Source organism: Coregonus clupeaformis, unplaced genomic scaffold (assembly GCF_020615455.1).
Source record: "Coregonus clupeaformis isolate EN_2021a unplaced genomic scaffold, ASM2061545v1 scaf0293, whole genome shotgun sequence".
Classification (NCBI taxonomy): Eukaryota; Metazoa; Chordata; class Actinopteri; order Salmoniformes; family Salmonidae; genus Coregonus; species Coregonus clupeaformis.
The window spans coordinates 436921-447690 of NW_025533748.1; the positions used below are offsets into that span (position 1 = coordinate 436921).

Genomic DNA, 10770 nt, shown 5'->3' on the forward strand with positions numbered 1-10770 from the left:
AGAGCATGGCGCTTGCAACGCCAGGGTTGTGGGTTCGTTTCCCACAGGGGGCCAGTATGAAAAAATGTATGCACTCACTAACTGTAAGTTGCTCTGGATAAGAGTGTCTGCTAAATGACTAAAATGTAAATGTAATGTTCATTAGGGCATGCAGCGTTATACGCTTCAAAACGTTCTGCAACACAAAACGAAAATGAGCATTTCTTATTGGACAAGGAAGTTAATTTTCCGTCCACTTTCTTCTGTTTGGTGCCTAATGAACACATCCCCGAGTCATGATACCAACCACGGGAGGACTTAGCCTTCCCAGTGGGCCGTGATGTTGAGACCAAAGGCCTGGACCTCTGACTTTAGCTGCAAGGCTTGGACTCAATCCACAAGCTACTGCTTACTTTGTCACTCCTTGGCTTCATTTGCATTGGCCAAGTCTCAAAAGAATGCTGCATCAAATGACCCAGAAAAATTACGTAGTGGCCACTGACCACCAAACTTATTTGTTTACTAGCTTCTGCAGTTAGCATATTTTATTGACATTAACTGTTGATGATTTTCATTTTAAAATAAAAATTAACACACTCAACAGCATCAGCTCTGATTTGGAGTCTTAGAGTTGTTAGAAGATATGGATATGGAACTTTGTTTACACTGAGCAGACATTAAAAACATTTTAGTGCAGTGGGCTAAATCAGGGTCACACAGAGTGTTTCTTGGCAGTCTTAAACAAATCTACTTTGAATCAAAAGTATACACATCACACGCATGGTTATTGGCTTAAAAAAATTTCATATATAGAGTTGAAATGCATTCCATTTTGAGTTTACATCCCAATATTACACTTTATATACATCACAGAAGACTGAAATATAACAAAACCGTTTGACATTGAAACACTGGATTTTCTAAGTATATATACAAAAATACAGTTGATTAATTATGAAATTATGAGGCCACTAGGTCATTTCACTTCAGGAAAGAGCTACTACCACATTATACCACATTAAACCAGAGGAACAGGACCATACGTCCCATGTTAAACATACAAACACACTCATCCTATAGACACAGACCTTCTGCTGGTTTCACTCTGCTTGCTTACATTATTCACTAGTGTTAACTGATGGATGGTAAAGACATACACTGTAGCATTGTGTCAACGCTAACCAAGGGAAGTTATTACATGGGGGGCCTTGAAACTGTCTTGAGCCAGAGTAAGAAGGGAGAGGTTAGTGATCGTTACAACACACCACAGCAAACAATTAATATGAGCATATTCTACTGCTCAGGCTTCAAATGAATGCTAGACAGATGCTCCTTTCAGCGCCAGGAGGCTGCGGGCGGCAGCGGCATGATAGCGATGACATACGCTGCCTGCTTAAGGCATACTTGTGCACTGCCGATGATAGTGGAGTCAACCTGCTAAAAATAAAGACTGCGCAATGTTGCTCTCAGCACGGCCCAAGAACAACCAACAACCAAAGGTTAGCAGGGTGGATAAAAGTCCAGATAGGACAAAATATTGCTTTTCAACAGCTTCAACAACAACAGTGTATTGTATAAGCATGTGATAAAGAGCGACTTTGATAACTTGATACCTGATACCTTCTGGAACCTGAGTGAGGCAAGCAAAGGGTGTGCAATGTCTTACCTAAAGTACTGTGGTCTGTTAAAGTGGTCTGGTACAGTGGCCTGTTAAAGTGGTCTGGTACAGAGGCCTGTTAAAGTGGTCTGGTACAGAGGCCTGTTAAAGTGGTCTGGTAAAGAGGCCTGTTAAAGTGGTCTTGTACAGAGGCCTGTTAAAGTGGTCTGGTACAGAGGCCTGTTAAAGTGGTCTGGTACAGAGGCCTGTTAAAGTGGTCTGGTACAGAGGCCTGTTAAAGTGGTCTGGTACAGATGCCTGTTAAAGTGGTCTGGTACAGAGGCCTGTTCAAGTGGTCTGGTACAGAGGCCTGTTAAAGTGGTCTGGTACAGAGGCCTGTTAAAGTGGTCTGGTACAGAGGCCTGTTAAAGTGGTCTGGTACAGAGGCCTGTTAAAGTGGTCTGGTACAGAGGCCTGTTAAAGTGGTCTGGTACAGAGGCCTGTTAAAGTGGTCTGGTACAGAGGCCTGTTAAAGTGGTCTGGTACAGTGGCCTGTTAAAGTGGTCTGGTACAGTGGCCTGTTAAAGTGGTCTGGTACAGAGGCCTGTTAAAGTGGTCTGGTACAGAGGCCTGTTAAAGTGGTCTGGTACAGAGGCCTGTTAAAGTGGTCTGGTACAGAGGCCTGTTAAAGTGGTCTGGTACAGTGGCCTGTTAAAGTGGTCTGGTACAGTGGCCTGTTAAAGTGGTCTGGTACAGAGGCCAGTTACAGTGAATTAAGATCAGTGAGGCCCGGGGATGTCTGTGAGTCTCCAGACCAGCTAACACTCTAGGTCTTAAAATAGAGTGGAGAATTCTCTGCCCCCCTCCTCCTTCTATCCCCTGACCCATTGTAGGGCTATTTCTGGCCACAGGGGGTACCAGCTCCAAACGCTATAGCACCTGTTGCTACCCCCCAGCAACCAACCATGTCCTGCACAAGCCTCTGTGTCCAGCCATGCTCCCCTGACCCCTGACCCTGGGATGTGTCGATGTCAGCTACATGTCAGCCATTTTTGTTTTAAGCCCAGGAATTGACCACAGAAACTCTACATCAAATTAATGTTCTTCTTCTTTTTTTCCTTCTCTTCTTGGAACATGAGTAGGGCCTAACTTGTTACTTTTACAGTCTATAATGATCATCCACAGAATGACTTGTCTCTTATCATATGTTATCGATGACACTAGATCAGTGTCGCATGGGTTGGGCAGTCATGTGTGGTAAGTGTGGATCAGAGTACTCCATCCATGGAGATGAATAGTGTGGTTAATAATCAGGTGGATCTCTTGGTGATGAGACACCATTGTAGATAGTGATGCTGCTCCTCTCTGATGGAAATCCCCTGGCCCGGTGTAAAGGTCGCCTGAAACTCCCCGTGGCCCAGGGTAAATCCACAGGGTTCAGAGGACGCTAAAGACCTAGCGGGCTAATCCTGTTAACGCTAATTTAATTTACCTCCACTCCCTGGTGGTGCAGCAAGCACAGCAGAACTTCATCTGGGGTTTTTACACTGATATTAGATGTGAATGAGAGCACCCACACACACACACTTGCGCACACACACACACACACCTGCTCACATGGACAAGACACAGCAATCGAAGCAGGACATTTATGTGTGACCTTTACATACCTGAGAGTACTAGAGAATACACTGTAATGTATTACATACTGTTGTTACACTATACAAATGTACTGTAATGTATGTTGCATACACTATTCAAATGACTGCCAGTGCTTTGAAGGCTAGATTCTCTTTATTCTCTGTTATCTGACTCCCAGTGACCCCTGGACCAACTAAGTTTATGAACTTCATGAACCTCCTCTACAGTACTTGTTAATGAATAAACTAGTTAGTCCTGATATGGCCCCCATAATAATGGAGCATGCAGCCATACCAGGGCATAACAAGACTAAGAACTGGTACGTTCACAGTATTGATTGAGAGAGAGATTAATCTGCCACCAGTATCAGGATGATTGTAACATTCCCTTCAGTTGGGGTGCATCAGTGAGATAATGAACTGCTATAGTTGAGGCGTGACACAGAACTTCCCCCAGCCCTGGCCGCTAAAGCCTGGAGAACATCAGGGCGTGTCTCACCCGTCCCCAAAAGCCCAGAGCCTACGAGCCTATACCATCATCGGCAGCTCTACCCGCAGCATTCTGACTGGATGTGCTGCCTGTTGCCGGTCGGAATGTTTCTCCAAACTGAACTACGATTGCCTGGCAACAGGCTCAACTCGGATAGACACATGGTCCGAGTGACAGATGTCCTGGGGTTCATATCAGAAGGTTCGCCTGGCGCCTTTGGGGGTTAATTTAGAGAGTGCAGGAGGTTCGGGGGCTGATGCAAACTACAGTATTGACATCCAGAGGCAAGAGACATGATGTCCTCTCTCTCTGATCTATATTATCCAGCTCTATGCTGGATGTAGGCTAGAGGGTGTGGATGATTAGAAAGGGAGGTGTTAAGTACAGATGTATTTTCTAAAGCTCTATATTCTGGGTTGGCTAGAGTGTCCGATCTATTTTCTACAGCTCTATATTATGCTGGGCTATACACTAAGTGTACAAAACATTAGGAACACCTGCTCTTTCCATGACATAGACCAGGGGTGTCGAACCCTGTTCCTGGAGAGCTACCTTCCTGTATGTTTTCGCTCCAACTCCAGTTGTAAGTAATCTGGTTCATTTTATCAACCAGCTAATTCTTAGAATCAGGTGTGCTAGATTAGGGTTGGAGTGAAAACCTACAGGATGGTAGCTCTCCAGGAAAAGGGTTGGAGAGCCCGGACATAGACTGACCAGGTGAATCCAGGTGAAAGCTATGATCCCTTATTGAGGTCACATGTTAAATCCACGTCAATCAAATCAAATAATTGTTTTTATTGTCACATGCTTCGTAAACAACATGTGTAGACTAACAGTGAAATGCTTACAATCAGTGTAGATGAAGGGAGGAGACAGGTTAAAGAAGGATTTTTAAGTGTTGAGACAACTGAGACATGGATTGTGTATATGTGCCATTCAGAGGGTGAATATGCAAGACAAAAGATTTAAGTGCCTTTCACAGGAGGTTGGTGGCACCTTAATTGGGGAGAACGGGCTCGTGGTAATGGCTGGAGCGGTATAGGTGGAATGGTATCAAATAGATGCCATTCCATTCGCTCCGTTCCGTTCCAGCCATTATTATGAGCTGTCCTCCCCTCAGCAGCCTCCACTGGTGCCTTTGAACGAGGTATGGTAGTAGGTGCCAGGCGCACCGGTTTGAGTGTGTCAAGAACTCCAACGCTGCTGGGTTTTTCACGCTTAACAGTTTCCTGTGTGTATCAAGAATGATCCACCAGCCAAAGGACATCCAGCCAACTTGACACAACTGTGGGAAGCATTGCAGTTAACATGGGCCAGCATCCCTGTGGAATACTTTCTACACCTTGTAGAGTCCATGCCCGGATGAAATTAGACTGTTCTGAGGGCAAAAGGGGGTGCAACTCAATATTAGGAAGGTGTTCCTAATGTTTCGTACACTCAGTGTATGTAGGCTTAAGGGTGAGGATCTATGTTCTACAGCTCTATATTATAATAGGCTATATGTAGGCTAGAGGGTGAGGATCTATTTTCTACAGCTCTATATTATGCTGGGCTATATGTAGGCTTGAGGGTGAGGATCTATTTTCTACAGCTCTATATTATAATAGGCTATATGTAGGCTAGAGGGTGAGGATCTATTTTCTACAGCTCTATATTATGCTGGGCTATATGTAGGCTAGAGGGTGAGGATCTATTTTCTACAGCTCTATATTATGCTGGGCTATATGTAGGCTAGAGGGTGAGGATCTATTTTCTACAGCTCTATATTATAATAGGCTATATGTAGGCTAGAGGGTGAGGATCTATGTTCTACAGCTCTAAATTATAATAGGCTATATGTAGGCTAGAGGGTGAGGATGAGTAGGGAGGTGTTAACAAGTCTGAAGCAGCTTCTCAAGAGGCCGCTGACAAACCACATGACACTCAATGATGCATCCAAATAAGGAAGGGAAAGGGGATACCTAGTCAGCTGCACAACTGAAAGCATTCAACAGAAATGTCTCTTCCGCATAGGGATGCAACATTCAGGAGTTATTGTCAAATAGAAAGGTGAGAATTAGCCCTGCTCTTTACTTTGCATTTCTATGAGCAACTTTCTGAACATGGAGCGGATTTTCTGACCCAATAACCCCCTTCTAATTGTTGCAACAGAATGTAATGGTCCTTGGGGATTGTTGGTTGTAGTGGTGATTTGGTGGCTGTAAAGAAGAAGACAAGTCCCATATCCTATCAGTAGCTGTAAGTGTGGTAGCCAAGCAACAAGCCAGTATCAGGTATAATTGCTCTGCTGTGAATAACCTACTCCGGTAGTTTTCACTGTGTTAGGTTTACATTCCTGTCCAGTCTCAGACAGTTCCCCGTGCCTCAGACCAGTTGGCCTACTTCACTAACTGGATGCAGGAGTGTTTATGAGAGAGTTTTGGCAAAATCTGCTCTGAGTGCATTCCAAACAGCCCTCTCAGTTACCCCCCCCAACATCTTGATTCAGAATGAGGACCCGTCTAGCCTCATGATAGTTGTGATATAGCCATCTTGGAGCACCAGGTGGTCTCATCTCAGAGTTCTTCCTGGTCAGGTCACATGGTCAGGAAACATTCCTTGGCCCAATCATCACACTCATACTCATTTACATACCTTAAACACATTTAAACTCCAATACACTGGGCACACAAGCTCTATCCATATGTACAAACCCATACATAGACTCCAGACTAAAGGACAAACCAATTGTCAGCTTGTGTCCAAAATGGAGACAGAGTTCATGCCATTTTACAGTTAAAGAACGTTCAAAGGACTACTGGACCGGGGCTGTTTTTAGGGTTAAATCTTAGAGGGATTTTGTGGCTTAGAGGCTCGCTGGCCAATGTCACAGGCCACAGCGTAAGCACTCTTGGTGACATGGTTCAGGAGGCTGGCACGGGAAGGAGGGCGAGGACCGTGAGGATCAGTCTGAGAACACAGTGAAGTGGCACGGGATGGAGGGCGAGGACAATGAGGATCAGTCTGAGGACACAGTGAAGTGGCACGGGATGGAGGGTGAGGACCATGAGGATCAGTCTGAGGACACAGTGAAGTGGCACGGGAAGGAGGGCGAGGACCATGAGGATCAGTCTGAGGACACAGTGGAGTGGCACGGGAAGGAGGGCGAGGACCATGAGGATCAGTCTGAGGACACAGTGGAGTGGCACGGGAAGGAGGGCGAGGACCATGAGGATCAGTCTGAGGACACTGGGAAGTGGCACGGGATGGAGGGCGAGGACCATGAGGATCAGTCTGAGGACACAGTGAAGTGGCACGGGATGGAGGGCGAGGACCATGAGGATCAGTCTGAGGACACAGTGGAGTGGCACGGGAAGGAGGGCGAGGACCATGAGGATCAGTCTGAGGACACTGGGAAGTGGCACGGGATGGGATGGGATGGGAGGGAAGGGAAGGGGGGCGAGGAGAGGGTTGCGAGGGCGCTTTACGCTGGGGTGTTGATCTGACACTACTCTCCCGGCACTCCTGTCACTGATCCACAGAGACTCACCAAGTGACCGACCTTGAGGGAACTGAGGGGCTTGTTCTAGAGGGGGAGCAGGGGGTCGGGTGTCCCCACTGCCAGCACTGTAGGGATGCCCCAGGCCCCCAGGCCTACTGCTTGCCATCAATGGGGGACACAGAGGGAAAGAGAGTGCCCGTGTCACCCCATATCTCCTCACACTTCAGGTTGGGCCAAAGGCATTCTGTTTAGTGTTACTTCTCTGATTAGTATTATGGCTTCTAGTGTAAACACTCAGGAACACAGGACAAAACAGCAATCAAATGTTAACACTTATCTCCCACTGACTTCAATGCGTAAATCATCCAAAATCAGGATTCTGCTTTAAGTAAGAGAAGAGAAAATGCTCCAGTTAGCACAACAGGGAGACAAGACTAACCCTGGTCTGAATGAGCAGTCCACTGTCTGAGCACCACTCCTGGTTAAACAGGTGGCCTGTAGAAATAGCCATTAACAGTCAGGATAACAAGTATCCCTTTCTAGCAGTGATTAATCCAGTTGAATTATCCATGTCATTAATAGCCATTGCAGTAATATAATTTGATGATGACATACAATAGCCTAACTGAACATGACAGTGCTTCATTTCCATCTGGATGCTCCAATCTCTTAACCATGTATCACTCCAACACTTCGGCTACAATACGATTCCCTTAGTCGTTGCCAATACTGTTCCCATGGGCTTTGAAGGACCTCATGCTTACCAAGAAAACAAAATTTTCTGGCAACCATTGTGTCAAATATGGACAACATCCCCATATTTCAGTTTTACAGTGTAATCTAGGCGATGCTAAAATAAGCCTAAAGTAGGCTAATGCTAACCTGGTTAGCCCAGAGGAACTTCCTGGCAGTCCTTCTCCACTCATATGAACAAGCCATCCACAGGAACAACATCATCACCCTACAGTAGCGCTCCATGGAATCAGTGTTACACACTAACAAAGTTAGCTATAGGACAGGCTCATTGTAATGGCTGGAATGGAATAAATGGAACGGTATCAAACACAAACATTCCCATTCCAGCCATTACAATGAGCCCCTCCTCCTATAGCTCCTCCCACCAGCCTACTCGGATAGCATTAGCCACCTGGCTTTGCTATTCAATGCTACATAGCTAGCCACCCATGCTGCTGGACCAGGCTAGGCCCAAGCTAAGATAGCAGGGGTTGTGACTAGAGGGAGTACAGCTACGAGCGGAAATAACTTTTCGTGGCAGGTTAGGAGAGCATTTTAACTAACCCTAGCCCTTTTCCTAACATTAACCTAAGTCTCCTAACCTGCTGCGTAAATTCTCCTAACCTGTTAGGAAAAAGTTACTTCCGGCTGTAGCTGTAGTCCCTCTAGTCAGAACCGCTAGCAGGGCCTGTGTGCTCCCGCTCCGGCCTCCTCCGGCCCCGCCTGACTCGATAATGCATGTCCCTATAAGGCCAGCTGCTGGGAATAAATTGTGATTGTGACAGTGCAGGGTGACAGCAGCTGTGGAGGCAATGTTGCTAAAGGGTAGTGCTGTGTCTGGGGAGGGGTGGAAGGGGGGGGGGATCTATAGTGGACGGTGTCCGGTTACGGGACGCCTGCCTTTCAATCCTAGACACCTGACAGCAGGCTGGGACTGGGATAGGAAGGCCTGTTGCCCTGGGACTGAGCGGAGCCCAAGGACGGACAAGGGTAACAGGAAGAAACTGTTTTACTTTCGAGAGATCCCTCCGCCGCATTTCTGGAGAGAGGGTGATCTTGATGTAATCAAGGAGTAATCTGGGCATTTTATTTCAACACTTGTGTCATGGGCACCTATCCTACACAATCAAAGGCAGATAAAGCTATGGACAATTCATGTAATCGCTTGAAAATAAAAGTATGTAATATATATGAATGAATCCAGTAAAATGTCAAGCTAATCAGTCAATAGATACAAGTATCAAAAATGTCCCTATGACAACTACTTGTCAGCAAGGACAGAGAGAGAGGGAGGGAGAGAATATCAAAGAATGGGAAAGAAAGAGGGGGTGAGAGAGAAATTGAAGAAAGGGAAATCGAAAGACAGAGAGAGAGAGAGAGAGAGAGAGAGAGAGAGAGAGAGAGAGAGAGAGAGAGAGAGAGAGAGAGAGAGAGGAATCAAAGAAAGCGAGACAGAGGGAGAGACAGAGAGAGTGATACACTGAGGGTATGCAGGCTCTTCTCTCTAGTACAATCTGAGAAGTTCCTTCAGCTGGCGCCAGACTTTAGGACAGGTGACACCGTCACCACGCCAAAAGTTTCTGGTGTATAAAAGTCACACCCACTGTGTGTGTGTGTCTAATAAACATCTTGATGAGACTTAATAAAGGAATATATGCACACACATAAAAAATAACGAGAGACTGCAAGATGTGCCAAGTTTGCACCATTTTTAAAAGGACGGAGGCCTTAAAATATTCTGTCCTGATTGAACCTAGCCTTCTACCATATTTAATTAAAAACCCTTCGATTTTGAATAGCGCTGCAGGATAGCAGAGAGAGAGGGACACAGGTGTCTATGCTCATGCCTGTGTCCGGGTGGCCGCCACTGTTTGAAGGACCCGTGCAAGTCCTGGCTTAAAACTACAACACTTAAAAACGACAAAAACTCCATATCTACAGTACCTTCTATGTCCCTATAAACCCACACAACTGACTGACAGAAGAATCCATCTGCATAGTTGCTAAAAGCCCAAAGAGTAAGACAGTTTAGTCCACTGAAAACAATGGCTGGACGTATCAGTGTAGAGATCTCAGAATTTTTCAGTCTGAATAACGTATGTTGGATAAGTAAAATCGATCCAGTATATTTGTCTGTCTACAAGCCACCAAATTGACTGGACAATGAAAGCATGCTAAGACATCCAACCAACCCAACCATGCCACGTCTCATACATTTGATACATGAGCTGTACCCCAGGACATGTACAGTTCAGTACTGTAGTCTTCCAACGACCAATAGCACTAACAAGCCTATAAACACACATCCATACAAAATCTATGTATATCGACATCCACATAAACATATAAAATGGTAGATAAAGTGTGAGGGCCCCTTACCTGCTGAGGCCAGGACCAGCAGGCTGATGAAGCAGCAGATTGAGACTATACCCTTCATGATGGCTGCCAGGAGAACACTGAGAGCCTCACTGACTATATATACCAAGGCAGGAAAGTCAAAGGGTGTGAGATAGAAAAGGGGGCGGGTCAGAGAGAGAGAGAGGGCCGTTGGGTGGAGGTTATGTGGGTGTGTGTGTGTGTGTGTGGCATCACAGGCGTCAGAGATGACACACAGGGCCTTGCGCGTAGCGGCAGCTGACTGTCTCTCTTTTAGATAGACAGGCAGTTTGGGCACTGACGTCAACACATGGTGACAGAGGTTTAGCCTTTCCTTGTTAAATCATTCCTCAATTTATATTATATTATACAATGGTATATGGATTAAAATAGCATGTAATATTAGATGCTGTACAAACTGGGACTGCTGATACATTCATATGGTTGAATGAGTGGTAAAATCAATGTATTT

The 10770-nt window shown here is 45.7% G+C and overlaps 1 pseudogene; it reads right to left on the reverse strand.

Annotated features, from left to right (window-relative positions):
- Positions 1-10399, reverse strand: part of LOC123484372 — a 28119-nt pseudogene extending 17720 nt beyond the window's left edge.
- Positions 10400-10770: the final 371 nt, after the last annotated feature.